This window comes from Equus caballus, chromosome 11, assembly GCF_041296265.1.
Source record: "Equus caballus isolate H_3958 breed thoroughbred chromosome 11, TB-T2T, whole genome shotgun sequence".
Taxonomy (NCBI): Eukaryota; Metazoa; Chordata; class Mammalia; order Perissodactyla; family Equidae; genus Equus; species Equus caballus.
This window is the reverse complement of record NC_091694.1, coordinates 33,655,922-33,676,751: the sequence shown is the minus strand read 5'-3', so window position 1 is coordinate 33,676,751 and position 20,830 is coordinate 33,655,922. Positions and strand designations below refer to the sequence as shown.

Genomic DNA, 20,830 nt, shown 5'->3' with positions numbered 1-20,830 from the left:
ATTTAGTTCTCATTTCCAGACTGAGAACAAAGTCCAAACTCCAAATGTCAGTCCAGGAAATGTACCCTAAGAGTACCAAACAGTGTTGCATAAAATAATTTTATTTATTTTTGTAGCAGGTTTGCCTTGGAACTACTTGGAATGTAAGGCCAGTTTCCTCGATATTTATGTACCCAAATGAACAGAGGTCAGTATTGTGTATGGTATTTACTGAATAAAAAGGCCTTTTCTTCAGAAAAGATGAAACACCGTGAGAAGAGTGTTCTAGTGCTGACTCTAGCAAACCTGCAAAAGCACGAAGCAGGTGGAGGGAAGGGGCAGCGGGGATGCAGGACAGACTGCTCTGCTAGGGCCAAGCCTAAATTTGGATCAGCAAGTTCTCCCAGACGATATAAGAACAGTACCCAGCACCTAGCAACAGTGCCTGAGTCAAACGTTTGTTGAAGAATTAATAAGTGATGCTGTTTACACAAAAGATAGTTTGCACATAAGTGAAAAACTGGATGAAGAATGTAAATATTTGCCTATTTGTTGTTAATTATTAGAAAATGCTAGAACTAGAAGGATTCTTAGAGATGACCTAAGTCCCTTTCTACACCTAAATTCATAAATGAAAATACGGATGTCCAAAGAGATTAATGACTTCTTCAGGCACAATACTTATATTCTCAAAAAATGAAAGCAATTTTATTGTTCTGTGTATGTTTAGTTTTGGTTTACTACTTCATCAGTGTTTCAGTTACTACTGCTGCATAAGAAATTACCCCCAAAACTTAGTGGTATAAAACAACAACCATTTTATTTTGCTTGTTGATTTTATGAGTCAGGAAACTGGGAGAGCTCTGGTGGGCAGTTTTATCTTGGAATCTCTCACGCGGACGCAATTAGATGCTGGCTGGGACTGCAGTCGTCTGAAGGCACGATTGGGCCAGACGCCCAAGTTGGCTCACTCGCATGGCTGGCAGTCGATGCTGGGCACTTGGCTGGGAGCTCAGCTTGGGCTGTCTCCTGAATTGTTTACACGTGTTCTCTCCAGCAGGTGGTCTCAGGATTGTCAGACTTCTTACATGGTGGCTGACTTCCCACAGAGCCAGTGTCCCAGGAGAACCAGGAGGGAGCTGCAGCACCTTTTATGAGCCAGCCTCAGAAGTCACATACCATTACTTCCTCTGAACTCTGTGGGGCAGAACAATCAAAAGTTCATCCAGGTTCAAAAGGCAGGGACATAGAGCCCACTGCTTAATGGAAAAAAGGTCAAAGAATTTGGGGGCTGTGTCTTTAAAATCACCACAGCCAGGTTGATATTTTTGGCATAGTCAGCGTACTCTTTATGAGACTTTTAATTTGGTTTTGGGTGTAACTATCTCTAGGTTACATTTTTAAACTTTTTATTATATAGAATTTCAAACGTATATAAAAGCAAACAGAATAATATAGTTAACTCCTGTATGTCCATTACCCAGCTTCAAAAATTATCACCTCTTGGCCAACCTTGTTTCATCTATACCTCCACCTGCCTGCCCCCATCTCCAGCTCCCATATTATTCCAAAGTAAATCTAAGACATCATATTGATTTATCTGTAATTATTTTTGTATGTCTCTCAAAAAGATAAGAATTTTTTAAAACAATCTGAGCAACCCAAATGATTAACAATAATTGCTTAATATCATCAAATATTTAGTTGGCATTTAAATTTCCAATGTCTCATCAATGTCATAATTTTCTTTAATATGTTTGAATCAGGATCAAAATAAGGACCACATTTTGCAGTTTGTCAACATGTCTTTTAAATCTCTTTAAATTCCCCCACCATCTCATTTTTCCATTCCTTGCAATTTATTAGTTGAATAAACTGGGGTATTTGTCCTATAAAATTTCCCATAATCTGGATTTTGCTGACTGCAGCCTTGTAGTGCAATGTTACTTTTTTTTAAAAAGCCAAAAGTCAGTAGAAGGAGGGAAATAATAAAAATTAGAGCAGAAATAAATGATACTGAAACAAAAAAGACAGTAGAAAGGATCAATGAAACAAAGAGTTGGTTCTTCAAAAATTAACAAAATCGACAAACCCTTAGCCAGACTCATTAAAAAAAAAAGAGTGAAGTCTCAAATAAATAAAATTAGAAACGAGAGAGGAGAAATCACACCAGATACCGAAGAAATACAAAGGATCATAAGAGAATACTATGAAAAACTATATGCCAACAAATTGAACAACCTAGAAGAAATGGATAAATTCCTAGACTCATACAACCTACCCAAACTGAATCAGGAAGAATTAGAGAATCTGAATAGGCCAATCACAAGTAAAGAAATAGAAACAGTAACCAAAAACCTCCCAAAAAATAAGAGTCCAGGACCAGACAGCTTCTCTGGAGAATTCTACCAAACATTCAAAGAAGATTTAATACCTATCCTTCTCAAACTATTCCAGAAAATAGAGGAAGATGGAGCACTCCCTAATACATTCTATGAAGCCAACATCACCCTGATCCCCAAACCTGACAAGGACAACACAAAGAAGGAAAACTACAGGCCAATATCACTGATGAACATAGATGCAAAAATCCTCAACAAAATTTTGGCAAACCGAATACAGCAATACATCAAAAAGATTATACACCATGATCAAGTGGGATTTATACCAGGGACACAGGGATGGTTCAACATCTGCAAGTCAATCAACGTGATTCACTACATTAACAAAATGAGAAACAAAAACCACATGATCATCTTAATAGATGCAGAGGAAGCATTCGACAAGATCCAACATCCATTTATGATAAAAAACCCTCAATAAAATAGATATAGAAGGAAAGTACCTCAACATAATAAAGGCCATATATGACAAACCCACAGCCAACATCATATTCAACGGACAAAAACTGAAACCCATCCCTCTCAGAACAGGAACAAGACAAGGGTGCCCACTTTCATCACTCTTATTCAACATAGTACTAGAGGTTTTGGCAGAGCAATTTGGCAGGAAAAAGAAATAAAAGGAATCCAAATAGGCAACGAAGAAGTAAAACTCTCGCTGTTTGCAGACGACATGATCTTATATATAGAAAACCCCAAAGAATCTATAGAAAAACTATTAGAAACAATCAACAGTTACAGCAAAGTTGCAGGGTATAAAATCAACATACATAAATCAGCAGCATTTCTATATGCTAACAATGAACTAACAGAAAAAGATCTCAAGAACTCAATCCCATTCACGATCGCAACAAAAAGAATAAAATACCTTGGGATAAATTTAACGAAGGAAGTGAAAGATCTATACAACAAAAACTACCAGACCTTCTTGAAAGAAATCAACAACAACATAAAGAGATGGAAAGACATTCCATGCACATGAATTGGAAGAGTAAACATAGTTAAAATGTCCCTACTACCTAAAGCAATCTACAGATTCAACGCTATCCCAATCAGAATTCCAATGTCATTCTTTACAGAAATTGAACAAAGAATCCTAAAATTCATATGGGGCAACAAAAGACCACAAATTGCTAAAGCAATCCTGAGAAAGAAGAACAAAGCTGGAGGCATCACAATCTCTGACTTCAAAACATATTACAAAGCCACAGTAATCAAAACAGCATGGTACTGGTACAAAAACAGGTCCACAGATCAATGGAACAGAATTGAAAGCCCAGAAATAAAACCACACATCTATGGACAGCTAATCTTTGACAAAGGAGCTGAGGGCCTACAATGGAGGAAAGAAAGTCTCTTCAACAAATGGTGCTGGGAAAACTGGACAGCCACATGTAAAAGAATGAAAATTGACCATTCTTTTTCACCATCCACTAAAATAAACTCAAAATGGATCAAAGACATAAAGATTAGGCCTGAAACAATTAGTCTTCTAGAAGAGAATATCGGCAGTACACTCTTTGACATCAGCTTCAAAAGAATCTTTTCGGACACCATAACCCCTCACATGAGTGAAACAATAGAAAGAATAAACAAATGGGACTTCATCAGACTAAAGAGCTTCTTCAAGGCAAGGGAAAATAGGATTGAAACAAAAAAACAGCCCACTAATTGGGAAAAAATATTCACAAGTTATTTATCCGACAAAGGGTTAATCTCCATAGTATACAAAGAACTCACACAACTCAACAATAAAAAATCAAACAACCCAATTACAAAATGGGCAGGGGACATGAACAGACACTTCTCCAAAGAAGATATACGGATGGCAAATAGACACATAAAAAGATGCTCATCATCACTAATCATTAGGGAAATGCAAATGAAAACTACACTAAGATATCACCTTACACCTGTTAGAATGGCAAAAATATCCAAAACCAAGAGTGACAAATGTCGGAGAGGCTGTGGTGAAAAGGGAACTCTCATACACTGTTGGTGGGAATGCAAAATAGTGCAGCCACTATGGAAAACAGTATGGAGATTCCTCAAAAAGTTAAGAATAGAAATACCTTATGACCCAGCCATCCCACTACTGGGTATCTATCCTAAGAACCTGAAATCAGCAATTCCAAAAGTTCCATGCACCCCTATGTTCATCGCAGCATTATTCACAATAGCCAAGTCATGGAACCAACCTAAGTGCCCAGCAACTGATGATTGGATAAAGAAGATGTGGTATATATATACAATGGAATACTACTCAGCCATAAAAAAAGGACAAAGTTGTCCCATTCACAACAACATGGATAGACCTTGAGGGTATTATGTTGAGTGAAATAAGCCAGACAGAGAAAGACGAACTCTGTATGACTCCACTCATAGGTGGTAGTTAACATACGGACAAAGAGAACTGATCAGTGGTTGCCAGGGGAAAGGGGGGTGGGGGGAGGGCACTGGGGGTGAAGTGGTGTACCTACAACGAGACTAATAATGATGTACAACTGTAATTTCACAAGGATGTTAAATGTCATAACCTTAATAGAAAAAAAAAGTCTGTATTTCCTATATATTGGTAGTTGAATATTGATGCTTAATCAGATTCAAGTTTGATTTTTTTGGCCACACTACTTCATAGGTGGTATTGAGTTCTTTCATCAGGAGGCACATAATATGTGGTTGTCTCTCTTTTTGTGACATTAGCTGTCATTGATGCTCAATGCTGAGATTCATTAATTCATTAAGAACTACAAAATGGTTGGGCCAGCCCTGGTGGCCTAGTGGTTAAGTTTAGTGTGCTCCACTTCAGCGACCCAAGTTTGGTTCCTCGGCACGGACCTAAACCACTCGTCTGTTAATGGCCATGTTGTAGTGGTGTCTTACATACAAAAAGGGGAAGATTGGCACAGATGTTAGCTCCAGGCAAATCTTCCTCAAAAAGAAGAATTGCAAAATGGTGATATTTTATTTCAAAGATTCTTTTTTCAATTCTTTTCTGAAAGAGTTCTATAAAGAGGAATTGTTCCTTATCCACCATTTGATTACCCAAAGATACAGTTGGAATAGGAAAAGCAGAATGGCAGAATAAATGCTTGGTTCATTCCCTTTATTTTCCACTTTTCAAAATAGTGAGTAAATTACTTTTTAATATTCAAATAGGGATTTATTATGCAAAAAGAAAAAAACCTTCAGAAGATATAGTGTAGAAGCATCAGTGGGTTTCTGGGTTTTTAAAAATATTTTAATGATACGCACACAAAAAAGACTAGGAATTCCCAGATTGGCAGCTGTATACAGCCCCAGAGAACATTCTGCCCAGACAGGAGCACAAAGGAAAATTCTGGGAGAGTTCCGGGAAAACTACAGAAGTGGCATTTACACATATTTGTTAGACATCGTTGCTATGTCGATGACAGTGGTATTGAAATGTTTAGGGGAAAAATTGGATGAGTTCATGGACAAATAGGCAAATGAAAAAACATGGCAATTTTAAACATAGAAAAATGAAGATTGAACAAGAGAGGAAGTGTGGTTGAGAACACTACTTGGCTTGTCTGTCAACCATAGTTGCTTGGCCATAATAATGTAAACACTGACTTTTGATATAACAAAAAGTGTTGATACGCTTTTGCAGGGAGCATGGGAGAAAGGGAAATGGGAAAGGTGGTATGGAAGCACGAAACCCTCATCTACCATGGTGGGAAGTCAGTAGATTAAATCTAAAATCAGTCAAGAAGTTGAATAAAAGCATATTATTTAGAAAATGGTCATACATGTTAGAAGAAACAGCTAAAAGAGTTCAAGTGCTGGGATCAGCCTGGTGGAGTGGTGGTTAAGTTCACTTGCTCCACTTTGGCAGCCCGGGGTACGCAGGTTCGGATGCTCGGCATGGACCTAGCACCACTCATCAAGCCACGCTGGTGGTGTCCCACATAAAGTAGAGGAAGATTGGCACAGATGTTAGCTCAGCAACAATCTTCCTCAAGCAACAAGAGGAGAATTGGCAACAAATGTTAGCTCAGGGCCAATCTTCCTCACAAAAAAAAAAAGAGAGAGAGAGAGTTGAAGTGATTGCCTCTGGGGAGTAGGACTAGGAGATACATAGGGATCAGGCAGAGATTTTTTTATTAGAAATCTTTAGACAATGTTACTTTTCATACTGTTATATGCATGTATTACATGTATAAAAATAGAAATTAACCTAAAAATAAAGAGATAGATTGTCCACGCAACATGAAAAATACAGAAAAAAGAGAACTGCAAAGTAAAGATTAAAGTCAGAAAAAAATAGTGCACAGAAATGTTTCCCCTTACATTTTACCTGTATCTTTAACAATGATCTCTTTCACCATTTGAACTTGCAGTGGCTTTCTACTGCCTAAAAAAACCCCAAAAAACAAAAAAAAACAAGATCAATATATTATTTCTACTTCCACTACATTCTAATCATAATCACTAGTTTCCACTTACGTTTTTCACAGATTATTCAGTGTCATTTTATCTTATCATCTCATGCCTCACTCTAAGCCTGATTTCAAGCTAAATCCTCTTCTGGAAATGGCCTGTCCGTTGCCATGATCTCACTGGACTGCCCCAATCCATTGCGGAACAGTGGTTAAGGGCTTGATGCTCTGGAATCCAACAGAACCAGTTCCATCTCTGGGGCCACCTGGGGGTTAGATGACCTTGGGGAAGTTGCTCTCTTTGCCTCAATTTCTTCATCTGTTCATGAGGATGGTAACAATACCTATCTCACAGGTGCAAAGGTTAAAAGAGAGAATATTTGTAAACAGGATAGGTCTTCCAAATAAGGAGGAGTTATTATTGTTAAAGATTAGGCAGGCACGTCAGAGGCATCTCTGCTAACTCTTATGTAAGGAGACTAAATGCAGTGGTCTTCCTGAGCAGGTGAACTGGAGAAGTTCATTTACAGAATGCGTGTGAGAGACCAGCACATGGTAGACGCTAGAGGTTTAAATGAGACAAGTCCACTACCTTCAAGAGGCCTAAGAGTAGAGGAGGAAGCAGACATATGTAGGTGATAGAATAAAGGTAGAACAGGGGACCTGTCCACCATGACAGAATCAGTGGGGCCACCACAATTTGCCGTGTGGGAACAGTTGTTTTGTGCAAGGGCATTTAGAAGGAGGTTGTGGATTCTTGCCCCAGTGCCACAAAGAGGAACTTTTTTGAAAAGTAGATTCCCTTCCCAACAATGGGATACAGACGTGGCATCTGCTAGCCCAGTGGCAGGGATGGTGGTCTCAGTGGTGACTCTTGCAATGGGTGAAGTCTGCTAAGCTCACTATAGATTGTATCAAGTATCGCCTTAGCCTCCTTCCAAACTACGGTGGACACACGGATGGTGACAGCCCTGGGCTGGCTAGGAGAGACAAGACCAGGAAAACAGCCAAGCAGGAGGGTCTGATGGATTCTAAAGAAACAAAGTAGCTGTGTAATGAAGAACCAACCTTACCCAACAGAGGTCTGGCCTTTGTCCTCAACTGTGGAGAGGTGATCTCTAGGTCCCTGGAATGTCCTGCCCAACAAGAGTGTTTTTGTGAGCTTGGGGCTTAGGTCATTGGACAGTCTAATAATGTGATTTATGACAGAGGCTTTGGGACACACCATGTGAGTTCCAACCTCCAGAAGGGGCCGGAGACCAAAGGTCAGCCATGTGGGCCATATGTGATCAAGCTCCAGTAAAAACTCTGGACACCAAAGGCTTGGGTAAGCTTCCCTTCTTGGCAATACTATGAGCATATCATGAACATATCATGATGAGGACTCCATGACTCCATGCAGAAAGGACAACCAGAAGCTCCGTGCTTGGACCCCTCCTGGACTCTGCCCTTGCATCTCTTCCCTTGACTGATTTTAATTTGTTTTTAAAGTTTTATTGAGGTATGAAATTGACATATAACATTATATTAGTTTCAGGTGTGCAACATAATGATTCAATATTAGTATACATTGCAAAATGATAACCACAATAAGTCTAGTTACCATTCATCACCACACACACACAAATTTTTTTTCTTATGATGAGAACTTTTAGATTTACTCTTTTGGCAACTTTCAAATATGCACTACAATATTATTGGCCATGGTCACCATGCTGTAGATTAAATCTCCGCGACTTATTTATTTTATATCTGGAAGTTTGTACCTCTTGCCCCCTTCACCCATTTCACCCACCCTTCTCCTCTCTGGCAACTACCACTGTATTATCTATATCTATGAGTTTTGTTTGTTCATTTGTTTTGTTTTTTAGATTCCATATATAAGTGAAATCATATATTTGCCTTTCTCTGACATATTCCCCTTGACATAAGACCCTTAAGGTCCATCCATGTTGTCACAATGGCAAGATTTCATTTTTTTTATGGCTGAGTAATATTCCATTGTGTATATATACCACAATCTTCTTTATCCAACTTAATTTGTATTATTTTGCTATAACAAAACTGTAATCATAAGTATAGCAATTCTTGAGTTCTGTGAGCTGCTTTAGCAAATTACAGAAGTTGAGGGAAGTCATAGTAGCCTCTGAATTTGTAGCCAGCTAGTCTGAAGGGAGGGTGGTCCTGGGAACCCACAAACTTGCGTCTGGTGTCTGAAGTGAGGGCTGTCTTGTGAGGACTGTTCACTCAAACTGTAGTTAGCTAAACTCACTGCAGTAGCTAAATGCTGAGAAGTTGCCAGGACAGGAAGGACCACATGGAAACTGAAAGTCCTTATAGGTGAGTATCAGACCCTGCCCTCAAGGCTGTGCTGTGGTCCTCTCCGGGCACATCTAACCACTGGGCACCCACTTGAGGTTCAGCACCTCTTTCCCTCAGCACCAAGTCTCAGAGACCACTCTTGCCCTTCGATTGCAGAGGTTTAAGGGGCACTGACCCAACACTCTGGGACTCAACACCGTCACACTGGCTGGGAATGGGAGAAGCATGGCATAGGAGTTAAAGGTAAAGCCTTCAGCAACAGACAGACCTGGTGGAGCAGTCAAGGTCTCACCAGAAAGAAGATAAAGAAGGACTCATTATAAAGGGGTTTCCTACAAAAGAGTGGGTGCCAGGCAACCACAAGGGATTGGGTAGTATCCTGGAACAGCAGCCTTAATCTCAAAGACACAAGGGGAGGAAATGGAAGGAGAGGATTCTGTAGAGGCAGCCACTCTGTGGCACAGCCAGATGAAAGCGACCTCTCCTTTCTTCTCCCTTATTTGTGGGGCTGTCCAGTAACAGACCCAGCTGGAGCTAGAGAGCAAGGGAGACTGTCGATGCAGCCCATGCAGGTCAGTATCTGGGGTAGAGAAGAGCAGAAAGCAGATCTGGGGGGATAGATGGAAAATATTCAGCACATGGGTTCAAATCCTTGCTCTGTACCTACCTGCTGAGTGATCTTCAACAAGTCACATAAACTCTGTTCCTTCTTTTTATTTTTTTAAATTTTTTTAAAGATTTTATTTTTCCTTCTTCTCCCTAAAGCCCCCCAGTACATAGTTGTATATATTTTAGTTGTGGGTCCTTCTAGTTGTGGTATGTGGGACACCACGTCAGCATGGCCTGATGAGCTGTGCTAGGTCCACGCCCAGAATCTGAACCGGTGAAACCCTGGGCCGCCAAAGCAGAGTGCATGAATTTAACCAGTTGGCCATGGGGCCAGCCCTTGTCCCTTCTTTGATAAAACAGAAGGCTTTAGTGAGTAAGGACCAAAGGAGGTAATGCACATGAAGTACTTGGTGTAGCACCTGGTTCACAGTAAGGGCTCAGTATCCGGCAGATAATAGTACTAAGTAGGATTGCTGCTCTGCCTCTGCCTTTATGCCCAGCTCTAATAACTAGGCTTTGGACTTGCTTCTGAGCACCAGTTGCCTCCAGTACCCCATTCTGATCATTGAATCCAGGTTATTTTCATCGTGCCAGAGGCTTTGTCCAATTTGCCTAATCCTGAGGCCTCCATGGAATGACACCTTACTGCATGCTTGTAGGTAACCATGGAAACCTGCTGCCTTTATCAGATGACTAAAGGCAAGTTGGTAACAGCCTGATGATGATGATGGAGAGAGAGGCTGAGAACAAAGACTTTTAGGAGCCAGCTTAAACAAAATCCATGCTCCAGACTTGGGGTTGAATATTTTGATCCCTCAAGAGAGTTAGCACCCAGTATTATGTTGGGGACCCCCTTCCTTAAGCCACAGTGCACATTGCACATTACACAGTACACAGTGAGACAGAGTGTCTTCACAGTGCCAGCAGGGTAGGAGGTCCCCACACCACTCTGCCTACTGACTTCCAGTGAGCTCTGCATACCCTGCAAGCTCTGCAGGAGCCATTCTGATTGAAAAGCTCGCCACAGCTCCACCTCCTCTGAGGCCTTTGTTCAGGAAACCAGAAGCAAGAAACAGAGTGGAGCGGGTCTACAGCTTTAGAGAAAGGGAGTCTAACAGTTTTCTAGGGTTGCTGTAACAAAGTACCGCACAATGAGTGGCTCCAATAACAGAAACGTATTGTCTCGCAGTTCTGGAAGCTGGAAGTCTGAGACCAAGGTGTTGGCGGCATCGGTTCTTTCTGAGAGCTGTGAGGACGATTCTGTTCCATGCCTTTCCCCTAGCTTCTGGTGGTTTGCCGGCTATCTTTGGCATTCCTTGGCTTGTAGAAGCATCACCCTGATCTCTGCCTTCATCTGCGCGTGACATTCTCCCTGTGTGTGTATCTGTGTCAAATTACCCATTTTATGAGGACACCAGTCCTGCTGGATTCAGGCCCACCTTAATAATCTCATCTTAACTCATTACATCTGCAAGGACCCATCTCCAAATAATATCACATTCGGTGGTACTGGGGCTTAGGATTTCAAGATATAATACTGAGGAGACACAATTCAATGCATAACAGAGAGAATGGGTGAGGAAAGGCCACCCCATAAAACCTGTCCTGGTTTTTTAATATTGACCTTTCTTAAATTTCTTACCACTGGGCTACCTTCCTATTAAAAAGGCTCTGGTATTCTGGGTTGTACCTTTTGCCCTACAACACCTAGGCTTGTCTGTCTACATGTTCCCTTCAGCAATCTAGTTCCATCTCCGGCTCTCGCTGCTGGGTGCCCATCTCTGTATCCCTAACCTGCCAGTATCTGTTCTGTCTGCCCGAGCAGCCTTCCTCAAAGTCGAGTGCACTTCTCTCAGAACTGGCCTCACCTCAGGGGGTGCAGCTTGTCCAGGTCCCGCTTCTTTAGCTGTGCTGGAACCTCTGCAGGTAGTGCAGCCAAACCCAGCTGCATCCTAAGGGAAGCCAGCAATGTTTGAAGTTCATGGAAGTGAGGACGTTTAGATCCAGACAGGCAATTTAGAACCGGGTGAAAGAATGCACAGGTAAGCAGAGTCACGGTGCAGCTTGGTAGATCAAAGGGTGTTTACTACTGCTCCTTGTGTGGATTGCCCAGGCCCACAAGCGTGGATTACGGCCATATGAAGGTCTGAAGATGAGCCCTGCCCCAGAGTAAAGCAGGAACAGTCTGGCAGTGGATAGGGGCATGAACTTTGCTCATTAAACCTCAATTTATGTGTCCATAAAATGAGACCCATAAACCAAATTCATCTTATGGGATTTTGTGGGTAGTAAATGGATAATGAATATATGTCCTTAAACCAGTGCCTAGTTCAAAACATATACGTAAACATTCAATACATGTTAGCTATGGTGACCATCATGGCCACTTATAGACAATATTTGACTGCTTCCACAAAGTTCCATGATGGTGATGACTAAGTTGTTTCTGGGTATGACAGATTAGAACTGCTGCTCCTTTCTTCTTGAAATTATGCACCCACACAAAATTACACAAGCTCTTGGGAAAATGCCGGCTATTCTTTGGGATATTTCTACACAACAGTATAGCTGGGTTATGACCAGTGATCCAGGATGGGCACTATCAATTTGCAATCTACCTGAATATTTTAAGTAGCTTTTCTGGCATGAGCAGGAAAAGGGTACAGGTGTATTTTCCGTCTTATCCAGAGAGAGGAGGAATTCTGTGGGTTCCTGAGATTTCCGCACTGGGCTAGGACTAGGTCCTCTCAGCCCTAACAATTATCCTACACACTTCCTAACTTAGCTCAAAAAGACCCACATTCTTTTCAACAGGGTCAGGAGCACCTGATCATTTTGAAAAGATAATTTCCTCAGATGAGAAGTGAACCACAGAAGTAGTCATTATGCGCATCCTCTCCTGCCCTCCTCAGAAGCCAAAGTGTGATTTAATGTATTTTAGGAACTAAAGTTCAAAATGTGAATTTCCTGTGTGGAGAAAAATAATCTGTCAGAAGGCACTTAGGAAAAGGCACAGCAGACAGATGAAATATGCTCAAAGATCTGTCCTTGGCCCCCTCTTCTGCTTTCCTTGACACTGTCATTCAAACAGCAGTGTGTGATGGAGGTCGCTCCCCTGCCTGTGTCTGTGGCCTTGCACAGTCTCTGAAGGGCTGGGTTCTCCTTCTTTCGTGCCCACTGGAAGATCCACCTACAGCATCATAAAAGCAGTAGATCTCAGAGGGAAGTGATCGTCTCTACTGTCTTCCAGCCAACCCTACCTCCTCACTTCTTGCCCTGGGGCCCCTTTTTTCTTGAATGCCACGTCTAGGCCTGCTGGTCATCTAGCCTTGAAACTGCTGAGTCAGTGCTTCTTAGCCCTTCTTTGAAGCCTTAGACACCTTTCAGATTGGATGGAAGTTATCGACTTTCTCCCCAGTAAAAGGAACATATGGCTATTCGCACATATATTTACTCAAAATTTCAGGGGGTCTTCAGGCTCCCCTATCTAAGCAATCTTGACTCTTCTCTTTTATTTTCTGATAATACCTACTCAAAAACCTTTACTGGCTCCCCACTGTCAATAAAATAGGTCCGTATGCCTTAGCCTGGCTCTTAGGGCATACCATGAGCTGAGCTGACTGCAGTCCATCTTTCTAAAATAAAAGGGTTAATATATGTAAAGGACAGTACTTGGCACACGGTGAACACTATGAAAGTGTTAGCTATTATTATTATTAAAGTCCTTTGTTTCAGTCCACCCAGTTTCTCATTTGTCCCTTTACCCTTCATGTCCTGTGTTTCATTCCCTCTGTGTCTTTTTATCCTTTCCCTGCCAGTCATGTACTCTTCATGTCCCTATGTCCTCCAGCCTTCTCAGATCACAGTTCCCTCAATTTGAGCCCCTATCCTATAGGACATTCAACCTCTTCCTCAACATATCTGAATCCACCCAGGGCTATTTCACCTCCTCCCAGTTGAGGTTTATCACCTCCTGCCTTGAACCCCTGTCATGGCTTTTTCTCCATAGGCTGCGGCTGTTGCACAGCTGTGGGCACTCCCCGCACCTCATCACCATAAGCGTGGACATGCCCCTCTTCTCCATGTCCCCACTAACACCATGTTAATTGCATGTAATCCGGCAGCCGGTCTAATCAAAAGTCTTTCATAGCTCCCCATCATACCTAGAAGAAAATCTAAATCCCTCCCTTAGCCAACAACCATACCTGGTTTTATACCAGGGGCAGATTTAGGTCTGTGGAGCCTGAAACTCATTCAATTTATTTGGGGGAGAGTATTCTCTTTAAGAAAAAAAAAATAGGGGCCAGCCTGGTGGTGCAGCGGTTAAGTGCACATATTCTGCTTCTTGGCGGCCCAGGGTTCCCCGGTTCGGATCCCGGGGGCGGACATGGCACTGCTTGGTGAAAGCCATGCTGTGGTAGGCGTCCCACATATAAAGTAGAGGAAGACGGGCATGGATGTTAGCTCAGGGCCAGTCTTCCTCAGCAAAGAGGAGGATTGGCGGCAGATGTTAGCTCAGGGCTAATCTTTCTCAAAAATAAATAAATAAATAAATAAAATCACAAATAAAACATTAAATTGAAAGCAGCTGATCAATAAGTGCACTAACTCACAATTACTGAAAAGTAATAGCATTTTATCATGATCCTTATAAAAAACTTACTGTTTTAACTATACTTCATTTTTACAAATTAATTAGTGAAAAATAATATATAATCTAATTGTTCTTACATAGTACAAGTAAATAACTTATGCTAGATCTATACCATTTTAATCTGGACTAAAATGTCTTTGTTACTCCATTTCAGATAATGCACTCAAAAAGTTGTTTTTTCTTTAAAAAAATTAAATCGAATATTTATTTAGAATCTGAGAAGAAACCACAATAAATTTCAAGCTTACAAAAGTTTACAAATATTACAATTATCACTAAGTTCAGAAAAATAACAGAATATAATATTTTTATGAATTAACACAACTATACTACTTTCTCTTACATTTTTGGCTACCAATTCTTTGTCCCATCACATGACAGCAAATTTTAGTATCATCTTAAATTTCATTTTCTGAGGAGAGGATGGAGAGAGAATTCATTTTTCCTCCACTATGGTTGCTCAAAATTTGTTTTTTATGATCATTTAGAAGAGTTTCTTTCAGCTTCACAACTCATTATTATGTAAAACTTCAGGACTGTTGTCAAATTTGGCCGAACCTCTATCAAGTTTCTATTATGGATAGGCTATAAGATTTCAGGGCATTTCATGTTTTCTTGTTAAAAATTAATCTTAAGTATTCTTTCATTTGACAATAACCATGTTAAAAGTTTGTCATTGAAGTCCTTGTTTTAGTGGTAAATTCTGAGTTTTACATTACTTTCCGTGACATCAATATTTCATGCCAACTCAGCAAGAATTCAAAATCTTTTTCTGATGGGCTCCTATGATGCCCTTTTCATTAACTGTTTTATCAAATAGTCTAGGAGTTTATTTGTTACTTCTACTCAAGTTTTGTTTCTTCCTCTTAACACATTAGTACTTTCCATGGGAACTAAAATTTTTGCCATTGTTTAATTCTTTTCTCAATGTCAGAGCATTTACTATTGAATTAATCATTCATCTTTATCACTTTTGTTTCATATTCTACTAATTTTTAATTTGAATTTTTTTTGGTCTGTTACTAACTAAATGTAAAATTTCAAGAGAAGATGCCCTTCATATCCAAATCAGAAGTCTGTAACTTCTCACTTGTTTATTGAAATGTTGCAAAATGTCATTCCATTGACTTCACAGTAAATTCACCTCTGACTAGTGTGCTTCTCAGCCTCCCCCTCACTATGCTTCAGCCACTTGGCCATTTGGTTCTTTGGACAAGCCAAGCTTGTTCCAGCCTCAGGGCCTTTGCAATGGTTGAGCTCTCTCTCTCGTTCTCGCTCCCTCTCTCTTTTTCTCAAGCTCTTTCCTTTGATCTCACTTGCCTGGCTCCTGCTTGTCATTCAGACCTCAGCATAAAGACGTATCCTCAGAGACATCTTCCCTGACCACCCTGCTTCAAGTTGCCGTCAACACTCTATCAGATCAACCTACTTTAAAGCTTTACAAGCAATTATTGCCATCTAATCATTTGTTTATTTATTATTTGATTCCCCCACTAGACTGCAAGCCCAGGAGAGCAAAAACCTGAGAAGTCTTGTTCACCATAGATATCTGTTGAATAATCATTAACTTTTACTGAAGTTTTTGGGATAATGGAGGGTTTTAACAGGTATTGCCATTGCTGAAGTTGATTGGCTTCTCCTGCCATGGGGAATTTAGTTACTGGCCATTTTTCATGACCCACGAGCTGCTGCCCTATTGCTGACTGCTCTCTTGTCACAGAATCTCATTACCTCCTTACTTCTTTGAGTTCTAAGCTCCCAGAACTCCTGTCCTTGGATCTGCCCAAAGGAAATAAATATCATTTTACACTGGAATAACCTCTCTATCTCAAGGAAGACATCAGTTTATTGGATACTGCAGGGGAATTCAGCTTCTTCTTGAATTCTCCTGTCCCTCTAGGTCCTAGGCCTTGCTTTTCATAACCAAAAGGCCCATCAACCATTTTTCCTAAAACAAAGAGGAAATCGGTAGCATCTCTCATGATGTGGAAATGGTTGCCATCGATTTGGTTTTTTAATACTGGTAGTAATTCTCCCTTCCCGTGACACTCTCGTTCCTGCACATCCAATTTTTTGCCATCTCTCAAGGCCCATGTGTGAGGGATTACCTTACCCTTACCAGTATGAGGATTACCTTTTCCACAAAGTCTTCCCTGACTTTCTCAGTCAGAAATAAATCTCTTGAACTTCAGTTGTGTTTTTTTGGTATTTGTCTTATGATACTATCTTAGTCCATTCAGGCTGTTATAACAAAAATATCAAAGACTGGGTGGCTTAAAAAACAGAAATTTCTTTCTCACAATTCTGGAGGCTGAGAAGTCTGAGATCAAGGCACCAGCAGATTGGGTATCTGATGAGAGCCTGCTTCCTGGTTCACAGATGGCCGCCTTCTTGTTGTGTCCTCACACGGCAGAAGGGGCAAGAGACGTCTGTGGGGTTCCCTCTATAAGGCATTGATCCCATTCATGAGGGCTCCACCCTCATGACCTAATCATCTCCCGAAGGCCCCACCCTAATACCAGTACTTTGGGGGTTAGGATTTCAACACATGAATTTTAGGGGGACGCAAATATTCAGTCCATAACAGATATTTACTGCTTTCTATGTTGTTTTATATTTCCATAGATACATATCTTTTTTGCCCTTTGAAATGTTAAACCCCTTGAGGATACGATCTGTGTTTGGTCCATTTATATTGCACAGTGTTTTACAAAGAATGAGCGTTGGCTTTAAGGTTCATCCTGGCCATGTATAAGACCTCAAGGACTCTCCCAAATAGCACTATGATCTTCTTAGCTGACATAGTTTCTACTTAGTGGAGAAATGAAACTGGGGTAATCTTTGAAAACAGTTTCCCTGTTGAACGGGCCAAGTGGTTTGAATCTCCCTACTGTTTACTCAGCATCCCTCAGAACTGGGGTCAGCTGTAGAGAGGATTTCCTAGTGAACACGTTTTTTAAATGACACTAAAATTTGTTAACAACAAGGCCTCACTTCCTTGTCAAATTAGTAGTTGAGGCAGGAATATAAGAAAATGGATATATGATGAGAATAACATTAAATATTAAGCAAAACATCAATTTGTTGGAAAATAGGCTATCCATATGGATTATTAGGACAGGAATTGGAGAGTGAGAACTCAGTATTTTTTCCTGTGCTCAGGCTGGGAAACACAGAATAAATAATAATGAGGAAGAGAAGGAAAAGAAGAAGAAATATTGATTTAGCAGTTTGTTTGTGCTGGGTACTTCAGGTCCCTTATCTCATTAATCCAGTGAGGTGGGTAATATTGTCTTCATTACACAGGTCACTAAATAGAGGTGACTCAGAGTGTAAGCCGTGAAGCTGGGATTCAAACCCCGTCCTGTCTCCTTCCAGAGCCCAAGTCTTTTTTGGCTATGTAAATATTATGTCTAAACAACAATAAAGATTTTAAAAGGAAGCAAGCAGAATCTTATAAATGGGTATTTTATGATAAAGGCATTCTTTGTACTTTTTGTTGATCTGTTTAGGAATTTTTTCTTGGGGCCGGCCTGGTGGCGCAGTGGTTAAGTTCACATGTTCCGCTTCTCGGTGGCCCGGGGTTCGCTGGTTTGGAGCCCGGGTGCGGACATGGCACCGCTTGGCAAAAGCCATGCTGTGGTAGGCATCCCATGTATAAAGTAGAGGAAGATGGGCATGGATGTTAGCTCAGGGCCAGCATTCCTCTGCAAAAAGAGGAGGATTGGCGGTAGTTAGCTCAGGGCTAATCTTCCTCAAAAAAAAAAAAGAAATTTTTTCTTGGATCAGCTCTAAGTTTGGTTAAACACACATAAAATCATAGTATGTGCAGTTTTCAATGACTTTTCCCAGATAATCAGCCATGAAATTTGGCAGATGGAGTGTCTTGTGATTCTCTATCCTCTCCCAACCCACCCCCATTCCAGAACTCCTAGGAATGGCTGAAATTTAGAACAGAAATTCCTACCAATTAGTTATTGTAATGGATTCTGCAGTATGCTGCCTGCCTGGATTTGCCTTTTAGGACTGAGGCAGCCTTTCCCCCATCTGCTGGGAGAGTTTGCTGACAGCTCTCAGATGAGGGTGTCTCCAAGAATTGCCCTTCCTTAGCTAAAGAAAGCTGCCTCGCCCAAGGTCATGTCCCTTTCCTTGGTGGTAGTCACTTCTAATGACTGGCCAGTGATGAAGGGTGGGGTGGCAGAGAGAACTCAAGTTTTTAGGTGCTCAATGAGCAAACTGTGCTAAGGAGGAGTGGGCTTCAGGTTTCCAAGAAGCTAAAGATGCCAGGACAGGTCAATCTCTGTCCCCTGGCAGCCCCCCAGCAGCCGCAGGCATTCCAGTCCCCTTTCTTAGCCTCCCCCAACAAAAGACATTGTGTACCTGGAGATGTGGGTGTCACCACCAAGGCTGAGAGGGAGGAAGAGGACCTCACTGACCTCACAGTGTTAGGAGATGTTGGCTGGAGTTGTTTGCCTTCACCTCTAGCTGGAAAAATAGAGCTGCTGGCAGAGGTATTTTATGATGTGTGGCTGTGTGCCAGGAATAGTACTATTTAGTCATTATGATGCAAAACAGCACAGTTTTACAGGATGTTTTAGGGGTTTTTTTTTTGAGATTGGCACCTGAGCTAACATCTGTTGCCAATCTTTTTTTTCTTCTTCTTCTCCCCAAAGCCCCCCAGTACATAGTTGTAGATTCTAGATTTAGGTCCTTCTGGTTGTGCTATATGAGATGCCGCCTCAGCAAGGCCTGATGAGCAGCACCTTGTCTGCGCCCAGGATCCAAACCAGTGAAACTGTGGGCTGCCTAAGCAGAGTGCGTGAACTTAACCATTCAGCCATGGAGTCAGCCCCTAGGTTTTGTTTTTATTTTTTTTATTTATTTATTTTTTATTTTTTCCTTTTTCTCCCCAAATCCCCCCGGTACATAGTTGTGTATTCTTCGTTGTGGGTTCTTCTAGTTGTGGCATGTGGGACGCTGCCTCAGCGTGGTCTGATGAGCAGTGTCATGTCCGCGCCCAGGATTCGAACCAACGAAACACTGGGCCGCCTGCAGCGGAGCGCACGGACTTAACCACTCGGCCACGGGGCCAGCCCCAAGGTTTTGTTTTTATTGTGGCTTTCTTATTAAGAGCAAGACACTGTGCCAAAAATTATTCATGCATTATCTCATTTAATCTGTATAACAGGCCTTTGACACCAGGGTTGTATTAACTGATTTAAAAAACTGAAGTTTAGGGGCCGGCCCAGTGGTACAGTGAGTAAGTTCACATGTTCCACTTTGGTGGCCCAGGGTTAACCCGTTTGGATCCCGGATGTGGACCTACACACCGCTTGTCAAGCCATGCTGTGGCAGGTGTCCCACATATAAAGTAGAGGAAGATGGGCACGGATGTTAGCTCAGGGCCAGTCTTCCTCAGCAAAAAGAGGAGGATTGGCAGCAGATGTTAGCTCAGGTCTAATCTTCCTAAAAAACAAAACAAAACAAAACAAAACTGAAATTCAGACAGATTAAGGAGTTGCCCCTGGGACTCACCACTCATAAAGAACGTCTAGCAAGTGGAAGCCAGGTGAATTCCTCTATCAGGAATTTCAGAGTTTTGACTACTGCTCTTTGCTGACTCCCCATGAAGTTGTAGCCCACCATAATCTTTGTCCAAAGAGCTCGTGTGACAAGCCTGAAAAGATCCAGCTGCAGTCTCCTGTCAGCAGTGCCTAGCATAGTGTTTCATACATGGAAACTGAATTGAATTAAAAGGTGCTGACAGATTTCTTTAATAATAGATGTCAAAGTGATACACCGCAAGCATACTGAAAAAGGCAGAGCCAACTTTTTATTCACACCGTGGAAAAGAACTGGAGTCCCATCCTCATTTATCAGAGCCTTCTATTTCCTATTACAAAGCAGAACTCACAAAATTAGGATCTCAAGATGATGTGTTTTTCTCTAACCAAAAGTACAAATGAGTCAAATGATGTCACTGCTGTTTGAGACAAGCGCTTGGGTGGGCACATCTGCCTGCGTGGACAGCTTCTTTCTGGGCAGTTCCCCTGCTGTGAAGAGGGAAGAGAGCCTCAGCTGCCTGCTTGGTTTCCACTGTGTCCCCAGCTGCTGACACAGTTCCTGGCACATAGGAGGCTCTGATTAAAGGTCAAATCTGTTTTGACAGTCAATGCACTGTTCTGAGGGAAGTCTCAGGGAACCGTGACTGGAAAAGAGAATTCACCTTTGTTGAATAGCTACTGAGCATCAGTACTGTGCTAAGTGCTGGGGGTATAAAGGTGAATTAAAGACAGCTACAAAATTTGCAGGGCCCAATGCAAAATGCAGATGAGGGGCACCTCCACCTTGTCCAAGATTTATTAAGAATTTCAAGATGGTGACAGCAGAGTATTAAACCAAATGTAGGGCCTTTCTGAGTATGGGGTCTTGTGTGACTGCACAGGTTGCATGCCCAGGGA

At 41.5% G+C, this 20,830-nt stretch overlaps 1 long non-coding RNA gene across 1 annotated transcript; it reads right to left on the bottom strand.

Annotated features, from left to right (window-relative positions):
- Nucleotides 1-773: 773 nt before the first annotated feature.
- Nucleotides 774-7,128, bottom strand: LOC106782845 (uncharacterized). The gene is made up of 3 exons (XR_002811578.2): nucleotides 6,852-7,128; nucleotides 6,703-6,759; nucleotides 774-1,176 (listed from the first exon to the last, which is right to left on the bottom strand). It is a non-coding gene; the product is annotated as an uncharacterized lncRNA (long non-coding RNA).
- Between the last annotated feature and the right edge of the window lie 13,702 nt (nucleotides 7,129-20,830).